The sequence below is a fragment of the Mastomys coucha genome, unplaced genomic scaffold (assembly GCF_008632895.1).
Source record: "Mastomys coucha isolate ucsf_1 unplaced genomic scaffold, UCSF_Mcou_1 pScaffold6, whole genome shotgun sequence".
Taxonomy (NCBI): Eukaryota; Metazoa; Chordata; class Mammalia; order Rodentia; family Muridae; genus Mastomys; species Mastomys coucha.
The window spans coordinates 22,555,630-22,570,323 of record NW_022196912.1 but is presented as its reverse complement, the minus strand read 5'-3'; the positions used below and the strand labels follow the sequence as shown (position 1 = coordinate 22,570,323).

At 44.8% G+C, this 14,694-nt stretch overlaps 1 protein-coding gene across 5 annotated transcripts in view; it reads right to left on the bottom strand.

Annotated features, from left to right (window-relative positions):
• The window catches only part of Alk (ALK receptor tyrosine kinase), a 722,886-nt gene that overhangs the window by 105,948 nt on the left and 602,244 nt on the right, over positions 1 to 14,694 (bottom strand). The window lies entirely within an intron of this gene.

Below are 14,694 nucleotides of genomic sequence, written 5' to 3'. Positions count from 1 at the left end.
CTCTCTCTCTCTCTCTCTCACACACACACACACACACACACCGAAATACCCCTATATATCATGATATCCTAATGTCGTTGTCTTCCCAAATAAAGGTGCTCCTTTACCAAAAGGAAGCTGAAAGCGTATGCTTTTGTGGTGTCATGGGTTTCTATGGCACCATTCCCTAGACATTTGAAAGGGAATTGTAGCTAATCATCTTTCTAAGAAAGTTTAAATGTAGTCATGTTCAGAGGCAGTGCAGGCTACAAACCGAGGTTTGAGATAATAGAGGTTGTGTTTGATAGAGACAATCTACAAACAACACCTAAAATGTAAAAGAACTCTGCTGCTCAGAGTCTGAATGAAAATGGCTCCTGGAGAAAGAAGGGCAAACCAAGTGCATCCTGAACACACTGAGTTCTCAGCAGCCATGGTTCTTGGACTCTCGTGGTGTGAAGAGCTATTTCTCTGCAACGCCCAGCCTCTGTCTCCTAACCCCTGACTGGTAGCTGCCTTACAATTTGATTGAAGAGGAAGGTACCACCAGCCATAGTAAGTAGCCTGATGATTCACGCTGTCCTACCTATAAACCCCATCTCTAACCAAGCCATGGCTGGACCCTGGGTCCTCATCTGGTGAGTCTGACTTATGGTCACATGTATCTATCCAGGGGAACAAATATTCACCCCCACTAAAACCTCCCATGGTAGCTGAAGGAATCTATCAACATTTTTTTCTATCCTTACTCAGTTTTCTTGTATGTCTGGATGCCCCCGATTAGAGAACTTAACCAATTCTCCCTTTGGTAATGCTAACCTAACCCTGTACCATGATAGGTAATCCTCTCCTATAGTCTATGGCATGCAGTGTCCTGCTAGGGACCGTGCCTGACACAGACTCTCCTTTATCTTGCTCTAGAACACTGGATTTGGACTTGTAAAGTGGAACTGCTGTTCCTCAGTGCCCTTGTTGTTGGTACTTGTCTCTGTGCATGTCCATATTTGACTTTGGGCACACAACACATTGAGTAGTTCAAACTCTCCCAGACAGTCTTGGTGCAGTGGTAGGATTTCCCCTCTCCTGAGAAAGTTCTACATCACCAGGCACAGCCTCTGCCATTCTCTCCTCCCCTTCCTGGCCTCAGTGCCTGCTTACTTATCCATTATGTCCTAGAGGAAGATGTGCCCTTCATTTTCTCCATTCTGTGGCTTCCTGTTCCACCTCCTTCTAGCCCCTGCCCTTTCACTTGATCTCCTTTGTTCCCTACCACCTCCAATCATTATGCCTACAGCTCTTCTGTCCACAAAGAAGATCAGATCCCTCCCGTTTTAGAAAAAATAAATGCCTTCTGTTTGATTCTTGTGGCTCCTCTGGCTTATAGCCCATTTCTATTCCTCCACTTAGATGTTCACATATCTAGTAGCAGGAAGGTAAATGACACCTCTTCTTTATTCTCCTTGATGTTAGGAATGGAGCCTGAAACCTTGTACATACTAGGCAAGCTCAGTACCACTGAGTTACATCCCCATTCACTCTTCAATGTTTTTCCAATGGCCTTCTATCTTCACATCTTCATTAATCTAACAACAGAAGTCTCATATTGCCCTTAGAACTTATTCTCTGAAGTACATCCACGGCTCCTAAAGCACCCCCTTCCCCTCTTTCTCCCTTCTGAAACCTCTTGTGAACCTTTGCCACATTCCACTCTCATCTGTGACTCAGCTCAAAAGCTTTCAATGGGTTCTTATTCTCCATTGGAAAAAGTCAAGGTAACCATGGAATGGTCCTCTATGATCTAAGGAAACCAGCGTGCTTTCTAGTCAGTGAATACTAATGGAGCACCTAGGCTGAGCCACACATGTTTGACAGAGATAAATACACATGAGGTTTCTTCATCTTCTGGCAATATGTTTTAGTTCAGTCAGGGCTGAAGTGGGGGAGAGAGAAAGACAAGCTAGAGGAGATAGAGGAGTGAGAAAGGAAACCAGAGAGAAGAGACAGGAGGGAGAAGATGGGGCCAGGGGGGGTAGTGTGCTTAAAGCATTCTTAGCCTCCCACCCTGGGAGGTGTGTAAGGCTCCCTCTTGCTATCAGGTTATGATATGGTCATCTACACATTTTGAAATGTTTACTGTGTGCTACTCTTATGTGGCTCATTCCATGCAATACTTCCCTGCCCTCATATTGGGATATAACCTGCGGGTTAAAATTTAAACAATGTAACTGGCTTTGGGTGTGCTGTAGGACCACCCAATAGTCCACTTAAGATATACAAGACAATGCAAGACCCTTGACATTACTAAGACTTGAGTCACCAAACCTGTTTGTTCTAACTATTAAGAATGATGAGTAAACAGACTGAAAAGAAACAATCCGACAAACCTTGCTTCGAAATTATAACTTATACTACTAGCAGAAAACACACCTAAGAGTCAATGTGATACCTAAGGAATATACTTCAGTAGTGTCTGTTCTTTTAGAAATAGATGAAGAGATCTTGGAATAAGACTGAAAACAGGCAGTCAGTAGACAACTAGTAAATGTGTTTGGGGTCATTCAGTGTCTCTTGGTCCCAGTAGGGAGATGTGCCTACTCAGATGTGTTTCCTCCAGATACAGGGTTTCTCTGTGTAGCCCTGGCTGTGTGGAACTCACTTTGTACGCCAGACTGGCCTCAAATTTAGAGATCCACCTGCCTCTGGCTCTCGATTAAGGGTGTGCACCACTACCACCCACCTCCTAGGCCTACTTCTTTTTTTTTCTTTTAATTAGATATTTTCTTTATTTACATTTCAAATGATGTCTCCTTTCCCAGTTTCCCCTGGGAGGGGGGCAAACCTGTTCCCTCCCTCCTCCCCCTGCTAACCAGCCCACCCTCTCCCACTTCCTGTCCCTGGCATTCCCCTACACTGGGCATAGAGCCTTCACAGGACCAAAGGCCTCTCCTCTCATTGATGACCAACTAGGCCATCCTCTGCTACATATGCTGCTGGAGCCATTAGTCCCACCATGTGTACTCTTTGGTTGGTGGTTTAGTCCCTGGGAGCTCTGAGGGTACTGGTTAGTTCATATTGTTGTTTGTCCTAAGGGACTGCAAACCCTTCAGCTCCTTGGGTCCTTTCTCTAGCTCCTTCATTGGGGACCCTGTGCTCAGTTCAATGGATGGCTATGAGCTTCTACTTCTGAATTAGTTGGGCACTGGCAGAGCCTCTCAGGAGACAGCTATATCAGGCTCCTGTCAGCCAGCACTTGCTGGCATCCAGAATAGTGTCTGGGTTTGATGATTGAATATGGGAAGGATTCCCAGGTGGAACAGTCTCTGAATTGTCCTTCCTTTAGTCTCTGCTCCATAGTTATTCTCTGCAACTCCTTCCATGGGTATTTTGTTCCCCTTTCTAAGAAGGAACGAAGTGTCCACACTTTGGTCTTCCTTCTTCTTGAGTTTCTTGTGGTTTGTGGATTGTATTTTGGGTATTCCAAGCTTCTGGGCTAATATCCACTTATCAGAGAGTGCATACCATGTGTGTTCTTTTGTGATTGGGTTACCTCACTTAGGATGATATTCTCCAGATCCATCCATTTCCCTAAGAATTTCATAAATTCATTGTTTTTCATAGCTGAGTAGTACTCCATTGTGTAGATGTATCACCTAGGCCTAATTCTTAAATGCAGTTTCCTATGCAGGATCTCCAGATCTTGCCTCTGAGCCAGTTGTTTTTCCTCCCAGAGACTGATCCTCACACCAGGCCTTAACAATGTTAACCTGGGAACAGGTTAGAAGGGCAGAATCTCCAGCTGGGTACAGACCTACTGAATCAGAGTCTGCAGAGAGGCACGGAGTGAGAGAGCAGCCTCTGGAGCTCTGCTGTGGTCTTCATTTACTACTTTTCCAAAATGCAGTGGGAGCAACTGACCTTTGCATCAGTACAGACTCTCTCAGGGGGCAGGGAGAGCTCTTCAAACCACTCTAGTTTCCTGGTTTGAGGACTATGGATGAACTAAGTGCCTGTGCTCCGAACTGGCTCACCTCCTCTGAGTCCCCATTTTGTCATGATCCTAGCTGTCCCTTCCTGGCCTATCTTCAAAGGCTGTTATGGAGACTCTGGGGACTGGGTGAGCCATTGAATGTGAGTGATACCATGTGAGTGATGCCATGAACAGACAGCACATGAAATCAGTGGTTTTCAACCTGGGTTGCAAACTAGGAACATCTGTGAAGTTTTCCAAACTGCCACAGCCTGGGCTTCACTGCTGATTCTCTTTGAAGAAGTTTTAGAATGTTCTGGGCAGCAGTAGGCTTTAAAGTCCTTCCAGGTGATTTTGAAGTGCAGCTGGGCTGAGACCATTGTGGGAGAGGGACTAGTATAGGATGTAGACTGGCTCTCTCAGTGAGGGGTCCATCTTCATCTTGGACTTGGAGTGTGAAGCAAATCTCAATCACTAAGAAATAGTTTTGAATTCGTTCACAGTTACCAAAGCAGAGTGAGGTAATTCTGCTATAGGGGGAGGGCACAGCCCCCAGCAGAGGCCTTCATGGGTTGTCACTCAGTGTTCCCAGGTGAGACTGAGGACAATTCAGGCAGTGAGAGTTCCCAGCACCGAGGCTGAGCAGGAGCCAGGATTCTCTCCTCTTGGACCTGCAGACTAAGGCTCTTGGCAAGCTTATTTCTGCGCATGTGTGCATGTGCATTTGTGCATGTACAGGTAGGTACACATGTATGCATGGGCAAGGGTACATATGGAGGCTAGAGGGCACTCTGTAGTGTTTTTAGTAGTGTAGTCCATCAAGGGTTTTGTTTTTATTTTCTCCTTTTTGTTTTGAAAGAGAGTCTATCGCTAGTCTGAAACTCACAATGTAGCCCTACTGGCCAGCCAGCAGCCCACAGAGATCCTTTTTGATTTATTTATTTTATGTGTATGGGTACACTGTAACTGTATTCGGACACACCAGAAGAGGGCATCAGATCTCATTACAGATGGTTGTGAGCCACCATGTGGTTGCCAGGAATTGAATTCAGGACTTCTGAAAGAGCAGTCAGTGGTCTTAACCGCTGAGCCAAACTGTCTCCACCTCTTATGGAGGGGATTAGATGTGCAGGATACCACACCCGGCCTGTTTTTAAACAGGAATTCTAGGGATCAAACTCAGGTCCTCATGCAGGTAAGGCAAATATTTTATCGACTGAGTTATTGCCTCTGCCCATTAACTTCTTAATGCTCAGAACTGGAGGACCCAGGTTAAGCCTACTGAGAATCCCATTTAGTTGCCTGTATCTAAAACCACTATGGTTCCTAAAGCAGAGTGTGGGATCGAGTTCTTCCTACGAATTTCTCTTCCCATTATCTAGTTCTTCAGAGCCCCGTGCATGTCACTCAATATAGATTCTCTGCTCCAAGTGTACCCAGCTTGGTCCTGACAGCAAGTTTCCAGTGCCTATGGCATGGGAATTTAATCTTAGAATGCAATCTTAATACCCATTTCTATCTGGGTGGCCTACAGGGTACAGAGTCATTTTCTAATTGACTCTGAAAGCCTGAAAGCCACACTAGGCACTTCCCCACATACTGTCTTGTTTTTATACCCACAATCCCCACTCATGTAGGTATTATTATAGCCTGTTGTGGTTTGAATAGGAGTTGCCTCCCCCCTCCCCTAAAAGGCTGGTGTGTTGAAGGCTTGGTTCTCAGTTAATAAACATAATTTTTGGGGTGATTTAATATGAGCTTTGACTTAATGGATTATTCGTGTGCAATGGCATCATGGGGGGTGACAGGAAGCAGGAGGAGGGTCTTCGTTAGAGAAAGTAGGTCACTGGGGCGTGCCTTGAAAGGAACATCTTGTCCTAGGCCTTTCCTGTTTGTCCTCTTTGCTTCCTGGCTGCCACGGGGTGAGCAGCAGTCCCCTGCCTTACCCTTTCTCCATGCTGACTTCATCTTGCCATGGACCCTACATGCAGCGGAGCCAGCTGATCACACACTGAAACCACTGACATCCAAAGAGTCCTTTGTCCTTGCCACTGTTTCCCTCAGGCAATTTTTCACAGCGGTGTAAGCTTGGCTACTATGCACTCATTTTTCATAAGTAAAGTTTCAAGTATAGAGAGGTGACGTCAGCCACCCATGGACACTAAACTCAACTGCGGCAGATAGGGACTTTATACTGCTTCTGTGTGTTCTCGCTGCCACATAACACTGCATGTGCATGTCATATGCTGTGGCGATCCTTAATGTTTCAGGGGCTTACTGAGGAGGTTCTAAAATATTGCTTCATTGTCATGGTCTGCAGACCAACAGTGTTGGTGTCCCCTGGGAACTTTCTACAAACACAGGGCCTCCTATTCCAACCTGGCTCAGCTGAATCAGAATCCGTATTTTAACAAGATCTTATCTGAAGACTCTCAGAGTGGAGGAATTAGGGAGATAGTGGATTTTAAGTCATGTATTACCATTGTTCCTGCAGCAATTAGTGGTATATGTGTACTTACTTACACAGGTATGCAGAATCTTACATAGATACACATTCATAAAAAAAATTACAGATGTTTAAATTTGTAACAAGTTTTTAAATTCTTCTGCATGTTTCCTAATAGATATAGGTTATAAATGGCAGGCTTCTGATTAATAAACTCTTTTGCATGCAGACAGCACGTGAGACAAGTGAAGAGAGACACCACAGGAGCATGCCACCAGCAATTATATCTCCTGGCTCCAGCTGGCCCTTTCACAAGGGCCTTTTTTCCCCTGCCTCTCTCGGTGGGGCCTGATAGACTTTCCAATTATGTGGTACCACTGTTTGTCATTTTATTAATTAAAGTCCTGTATGTAAAGCAGGCGCAGCATTGTGGCTAGGCCTAATGCTATTATTTCTCTCATGGCCCTTTCCTCCTCCAGAGGTAATTACTGCAATTTTATGTCTAGGATGTGACCCGAGTTTGCTATGCATACCCAGTGTCTGTTTCAGAACCATCTCTTCAACTCATAAGAAAAAAAAATCATAGCAGAATTTTGGCTGAAAGATTCAGTGGTAGCAAATATTGTCTGTGCTGTCTACAGCACCTCCACCTCTTGGGTAAGGGATTTTTACAGTTTTTCAAATTACTAAAGGGCAGTGGGAGTTCCACAATTAGAGCCAAAATCAAGGATGGATGATCCAAGTGTGTAGTTCATAAAAGTCAAGGGAAATCCATCTGACTAGACAAAGTTGCACAAAGATGAACTTGATTCGAATGTCAACAGGTATTCCAGATGCTCCTCGTACCAGGGGTAACCTGGCAGAGAATAGATGGCCAAGGCTGGAGTTGTTATCAGGGGCACTCAGAAATGCACTGGGTGCAGGCTGTCAGGATGTGAATGTGAAATGTCTCCCCATAGGACCATGTGTTCGAACTCTTGATTGCTGCATGGTGGTGCTGTTTGGAAAGCTAGAAGAACCTTTGAGTCATAGGGTGCGGCTTGAAGAGGTAGGACAGTAGAGACTGGGCTTGAGGGTTCCAGGTTGGCTCCGATTCTGGTCTGAGCTCTCTGCTTCCTGATCCACAGAGATGTGAGCAAGATACCTCATGTCCTCACTGACTCTGCCAATGACGAGAGCCTACATCTTTCTCACCCCACACTGCAAACTACAGTACATTCTCTGCCCCACCCCCAACATTCTGCTGTCATATATTCAGTGTCAGCAGCGAGGAAAACAAGTTAACACAGTGCTCAAGGCTCCTCTCTGACTGTAGGTACCAGAAGTGATCCTGGATATGAACTTATAATTTTAAGAATTCCTTGATTTCAGTGTGGCATCTCATTATCTTGAGCTGAGAATATTGACTCCTGGCAAAATCCAATGTCTTTGTTCTCAATTTTCTAATTCACCTAGAGAAAATAAACACCAACTCCCTAGCAATAAATAGCTTAATCAGCTCATCAAGAGGCTGGCCAGATGCAGATTTTTTTTTTTTTTTTGATAGCAGGCAAATAGATTATGATGTTTGCAAGTACTCGGGATTATAGTCACTTAAGAGAAGTTTGGATGCTTGGTCACTTAGAAGGCTTAAAGACCAGAACCCTTCTTGAAAACATTATCAGGGGTCACGCCAGCACTTTGTAAAGACATGTAGATTGCACATAAAAATGATAAGCAGGGAACCCTGGGTGCTAAGGTTACGTAGCCACAGACACCTGTTCTTACTGGGTTTTTATTTCTTCTCCATTTTTTTGAAATATGTATCTATGAGTTTTGATAACTAGGACAAAAACTATAAAATTAACTTATGGTATATAACTATTTAAAATCAAGCTTATGAGGAAAAATACTGATATATGAATATCAAAAATAACCAAGAAGAAAAGATCCCACATTTATCTAGCATGTTGATTGTCTCTTTGTCCAGTCATTGTTTCCCCATCTGGAAGGAGGTGTACCAAACTGGTTACAGGAATTGTCTTTGGAGGGTAGAATTGTGGGCAATTTCACTTGTCTTTTTCATACTTCATTGTATTTCTCTAATGCTCTAAAATGAGCACAGAATACTTTTTAAAAAAATATATGCTATCTTTAAAAATAGAGAGGGTGGATTCTGATGGTGTTGGAAAGTAGGAACAAGGGGTGTCTTACCCAGCTGAAAGGGTCAGTGCTGGCAGCTAAGCTGTAGGCTTTGTGAGGAACCAGGGACAACCAGATGTTGGGAGGGAGGAGGTGGCATGGCATGGTGATAGAGCAGGGACTCCGGATCACAAACAGTGGTCTGTCTTTTACTTACACAGAGCCTTAGCATCCATTTATTAATGGGGTCAGCTAGTGGTGGCCTCCTTGCAGGGATTTAATCAGACTCTGTGAGCTCCTTGCTTAGCAAAGATATTTGGTAAATGTTCTGTTCATTCTCCTGTGTTACAAATGGCAGGTAAGAAATCCATGTTAGAGGTGTAACAGGCAAATGCACACACAATCTGAAGAGGGTATGTGGAAGATTTACTTTTGTTTTTCCACTTTCTAGATTCTTTACAGAATTCTCCTTCCATTCTTATAGAAAGAAAAAAGATGGTTTGATTTCTGGAGAGCAGCTCCTTCTGTGCCTCAGTTTCTCTGTGACTATTAGAGACAATGCTGCAGGTTAGATTTGTAGTCCTCCTCTAGGGAGCAGAGTTGAGTCTAGGTAACATTTCTACACCCTTCATGTGCAGTTGTTGTGAAGAATATGAGGTCAAGGAAGTGTGTGTGTGTGTGTGTGTGTGTGTGTTTACACAGACCCAGGATATATCTTCCAGCGATATATCCACTGAACAGTTAGGGAGTCTGTGCTCTACCAGACTGGTCTTCTGGATATGGGCCACTAACATTCACCATTGGGAGCTATGAGCACCTATGCTTGACACTGCTTTTGAACAGGACCTAAGTCTGCTATGGGTCAAAGAATTTTCACCCACACCCCTGGGCCTTGACAGTAATTCTTCATAGGCATCAATTTTGTCATGTAATGGGGGAGGGATTAAGTTTGAATGGCTCAAAGGTATTAGATTAATTACGTCCGCATGTAACTGTAATGGCTGTTGATTACTTCAGCCCATTAGTACGTATCCTGGCAGAGCTCACCACACCACAATGAGGAGATGACAGAATGCTCCAGTTTCCTACCTCTATGTGCTGAGGTAAGAATTACTTGGATGGAGAAGTCTCAATAGACCTTTATTTGTTGGATTTCTGGGATGCAACGTAGAAACTTTTCTCTAGCTCCTATCCTTGAGGGGCTGTGTAATTAATTAATTAATTATTGATGAAGTGGGTTTATTCAGCATGTTCTCCTGGCACTATTGCTAGTAAAACAATCCTTGCGATCTGTCTACACAGCCAGCCTGTGAGGAGAAGTAAGAACGTGTAATATGTTTTAGCAGTGTCTTTTCTTACACCTGAGCTTGGCAAGAAGATGGATAACCACTGCCATTCATTAGGCATTGTGAAGATTACAGAGTTTTTATGTTTCCATCTGATGCCAGCAACAGTCTCACACAGCAATTAAAACAGGGATTTTTATCCCCAATTTGGAGGTGTGACTTGCCGGAGGTCAGAGGGGTCCTTTAGTGGGGCAGTGGTGGGCTTTAAACTCATATGACCTATGCTGAATTCAATGACCTTGGAGTGTTTGGAGTTTTGGCCCCTGACCAACCTGCCTTATGCCATCTGACAGCAGATTGACCTTGGGCAAGGCATTCAACCCTATAAGCCCTAGTTTCTGCATCAGTAAATGTGGTTTGCACTTCTTCACAAGTCTATCCTGATAATGAGATGATAGAGGTAAAACACTGAGCCTAAGAGTTGGGTGTGTATTAGGGACCAATGTTTTAAAGCACATCCCGAGTTATCTTTACATATGCTCAGAGTCCCTTCCTTTAGTGCCACACTAAGGGAGAGTTTCTTTCTTCTAAGGTACAAAGAATGAGGGTCTCTAAGACATTTGACTTGCTTTTAAGGTAATGCAAATGAGTGAGGCATTAGAAACCCAAAGACAGGAAGCCTTTATATTGAGAGCATTTTTTTTTCTCTTAATATTCTGATAGAATAAGCATTCCAGGATCTTCTGTGAGGCCAGTCTCCAAGTAGAGTTAGAATCAGTGCTTGCTAGCTCAACATTGTTAATTCTCCACAGCATCCCTGCTTTCTACAACTGGCTCCACCCTCCCACTAGATGTCTGAGAGCTAAGCAGTCAAGTCCTCAGCCCGATCCTCCTCCCTCATCTATGTAAAGATGAGATTCATTCATTCCCAGGGCCAATGTAGGTAGAGGGACTATCTCTGTAGTCCTTGATGTGCAGTGGATGTTACAGTAGTGACGCCTTTATAGTCATATGGGATAGCTGCCATTGAAAACGTAAAGGAGGGCTGCCTATCCTAGACGCATACCATAGGCCTTCAGAAAAGCCACTTGGAAGTCCCTCCAGCACACTACTGTAGTCTCCTTTTCCACATCTCTAAAGCCTTTTTTGCCCAGGCCCCATTGAGGACGTTCTGAGATTAGTGTGTCCATCACTGGGGATACTGCTCCATATACTGCTGGATTCCTTTGGGCAGAAGAGATATTATAGCTGTTGGGCTATTGGGGCAAAGGGAGGCAGCTACCAGAAGGTCCCACGCTGCTCTGGCTTGTTCCAGATGCCTACATTACCCAGTAGGCTCCAGAGAAACTTATGCTTCCTGTTGAGCTCTTAGACAGAGACTGAACAATCCAGATGGATGCTATAGATCCAGCGTGAGCTTCTGACCATGGTCCCAGGGCAGGTGGAAAGTATTTTCTAAATGCCTTCCCCACAAAGATAAGCATATGCATAAGCAGAAAACAGCAAGTGAGTGTGAAAACATCCCCTGGCCAAACCAGTGAGTCTGCTCCTAATTGAGGCAAAGATTGAAGCCTGACACTGGCAAAACTTCCTCCTGAGATGAGGAACTGAGCATCAAGTAAGATATGGCTAGATACTCATAGGAACTCTGCCTGATGTGCTATCTCAGTCCTATAATACCAGGCTGGAAGGACCTGTGCTTGGGGGGAGGGGGGAAAAAGAGATGGTAATGCTACCCAGGAGTCCATTCTAGACAGTGCTAGTCCCTAGCTGCTTACCAATGGGAGTTCTCCTTTGACCATAAAGTATTCATGCTGTACTGCTTGGCTGAAAAAAACAAAACAAAACAAAACAAAAACAAAAACAAACCAGAAGCTGGGCTCAGGATGACCTTGCTAGAGACTAGCTTGCACTCTCACCACACTTAATGCAATATGGTGGAGAATGAGTGAGCAGAGGAGGAAGAAGGCAGAGCTTTTTTCTCTGTGGAAGATGTCCTGGCTTTGCGAATGACCAAGATCAAGTCCAGGTAGTTGTGCAATAGTTCTTCCCATCAGCTGACTCTGGCTAAACATGTGTGGCTAAGAACAGGGTATATATAAGGCACAGATCGCATGCAAATTCTATGAGGGAGCAGTGATGTTCCAGTTACAAATGGAGTGGTCTTCCTTCAACCTCCACAACTGAGAGCCCCTCTCTGGTGGGTGGTGGAGCTCTGAATAGGCAAATATGGTGCCAGAAATATGGCGGCTCATATCAGCTCCCTCTAATCCAGTGCTTCTCCATCTTCCTAATGATGTGACCCTTTAATCCAGTTCCTCAGGTTGTGGTGACCCACAACTATAAAATTACTTTTGTTGCTACTTCATAACTGTAATTTTGCTACTCTTATGGGTCATAATGTAAATTTTTTTTTTGGAGGTAGAGGTTTGCTAAAGGGTCATAACTCGCAGGTTGAGAATCATTGCTCTAAGCTAAGAAGAGGCCATCAGGGGTCCTGGCTTTAGTCTTGACTTGCATTTGTTGCTTTGGGACTATGGTACATTGCTCTAACCTAGATCCTGGATGAAGAAGACCCTGCCATGGCTGTCTATAGAATCTACTCTCTGAAGTGGGCTTTGTTAGCTCTGAGCTCTTCCTGCACACTGCCCTGGCCCTACCCTGTTGACTCTGGGCAGGGGATGATGCAGCAGAACCTCACTGGTTTACTTTCTCCCTCCATCTCAAGCCTCTTTGGTTTTGGTACTCTCTTTTTCTCCTGCCTTTTCATGGGAGACTTTGTCACTAAGTTTGGGAAACTGGAAACTCAGGCCTCATGAGAGTTCCTGTATTTCCTTGCTTGCCTGCAGGAGGAGGTTGATACAGCTTTGAATAAATCCAGTCAACACTGCCGATTCTCCTATTGAGCATCTGCCAAAGGGAGGGCTATCATTCCATGCATGGACACCAGAAGAGTCTTAAAAATCTAAACCAGAGAACAACTGATAGGAGGGCTTCCATGGCTTCTATAGGACTGTCACTATAGGGTGCCATTCTCATGGGGGTGTAGGCAGGGCTTGAAGGATGGCAGAAGGAAGTCCTCCATGCCAGTCTTCTCTCCTATCTCTGTCCAGGTCACATCTGCTAGTCTTAATGACACAGAGTATGGGTCTTTTCCCCTTTAGGCCAGAGAGCCCACACAGACATGGCAGAACTCCTTGGTTAACCTTCTGCCTGGGCTCAGCTGCCCCAGCAGTGGATTAAAGTTATTATTATTTTTTCTTCCCTTGGGTTGACTTCAGGGTAGAAGGTTCTAGATGTGTTCCAGGATATCATTGTGTGTGTGTGTGTGTGTGTGTGTGTGTGTGTGCGGGTGCGAATGCATACATGTACACAAATGCTTCAGTGTCCTTGGATGTAAGGACAGAACTGCAGTTCAGGCAAGGTCGGAAAGCCAGCAGTTGGGAGCTGACTATCACAAAAACTGGTGCATGATATCTATCTTCCTGGGTCCTTCATATTCCTGCAGCCCATAAAGGAAAAACCACTCCCATGTTTTAGAGTGGAAAGAAATGAGAGAAGCCAACTCCTTCCTGCCCCAGGCTTTCTTCTGGCTTGAGAACATGGCTTAAAATATTCTAGTCACAGGCAGGCTATTCAAATAAAACAGAATTTCAAACCACACAGGGCTTGTTGAGACAGTCAGGCTTCTGGGATGTGTGAAAGGCAGGGGGAGGGGTGGGACAGCCCCTGCCCCTCTCACGTCCTCCTCTGTATTAGCAGCAGCTGCAATGCTAGACACATCCGAGTGTCTAAAGCCAAGTCAGACTGGAGCAGGCCTGACAGCAAACACATGAAAGCCACGGCAAGACTTTCCTCCCCCGTGGCAACTTTAATTATTTGAACTGGAGCTCAGCGAAATAAAAATAAAAAATAAAATAAAAATCAGAATATATTGTAAGTGGCTCCCTAGTTTCCTGCACAGAGTAGCTTGTGGCAGGGAAGGAGAATAAAAAAAAGTCACAATGCTCTCTCTGTCTGTGGCTGGGCTGGGCGGGGTCTTTAAATATTCATGCTTTATGTGCAACTGTGCAAAGAACAGAAGGAGGTGGTGCTAGCAGTAGTGGTTGGGCAAGAAAGGTAGCAGTAGTGGCTGCAGGTAGCCAGAGGGGAAATATGGGAACTGGGAAGGTTATGGAAGGCCCCAGGGATTGGCTTGGCACAAGGCTCATGCTGGCCTTGACCTCATTGTTGATGGGCATTTGATCTAGTTCTGTATGCTCTTCCAGCCCCTTTGTCTCCCCACCTCTGTTTCTGCTCCACTGTTTCTGATTTCTTTTCTGAGTCATGTTTGAAAATGGCAAGATGCATCACCCTGCTCAGGATGGCAGGTATTGGGGGAAGCTCTGCCCTCACTCAGGATGGATTTTGCTCACCATCGATGGGCATACCAACAGCTAATAAATCTCAGGATCCGGGGTCAGCAATCAAGTCATTAAGGATGGAGATTGAAGATGCAGAGACCCAGCCTCAGTGATGTCTTTCAGGAAGTCAAAGTGGAGCCCAAGAAACCCCATTTGTCCACTTTCCAAGTGAATGCAAGTGGAGAAACACAGACTTTCCAGCTATTTCCTTCCTAGATTTGAAGGGAAATTTATCAAAGGGGACCTCGGTTCCCTGTGGGAATGTACTAGTGAATGTGGGGTGTTGTGAACCTACACTTTTGAGGTTTTCTACATACATTAACTTTGGCAGACCAGGACTGGTTTGTCTGTAAAGAAGGTACTATGTGTTCAGAGTAAGTCCTGAAGTCCAGGTCAACCAAAGCATCCATCCCTATGGGTCTGTCCCTCATCAGGGGCACCCTTCATACCTCTATCTAAGCATCCATCCCTATGGGTCTGCCCTCATCAGGG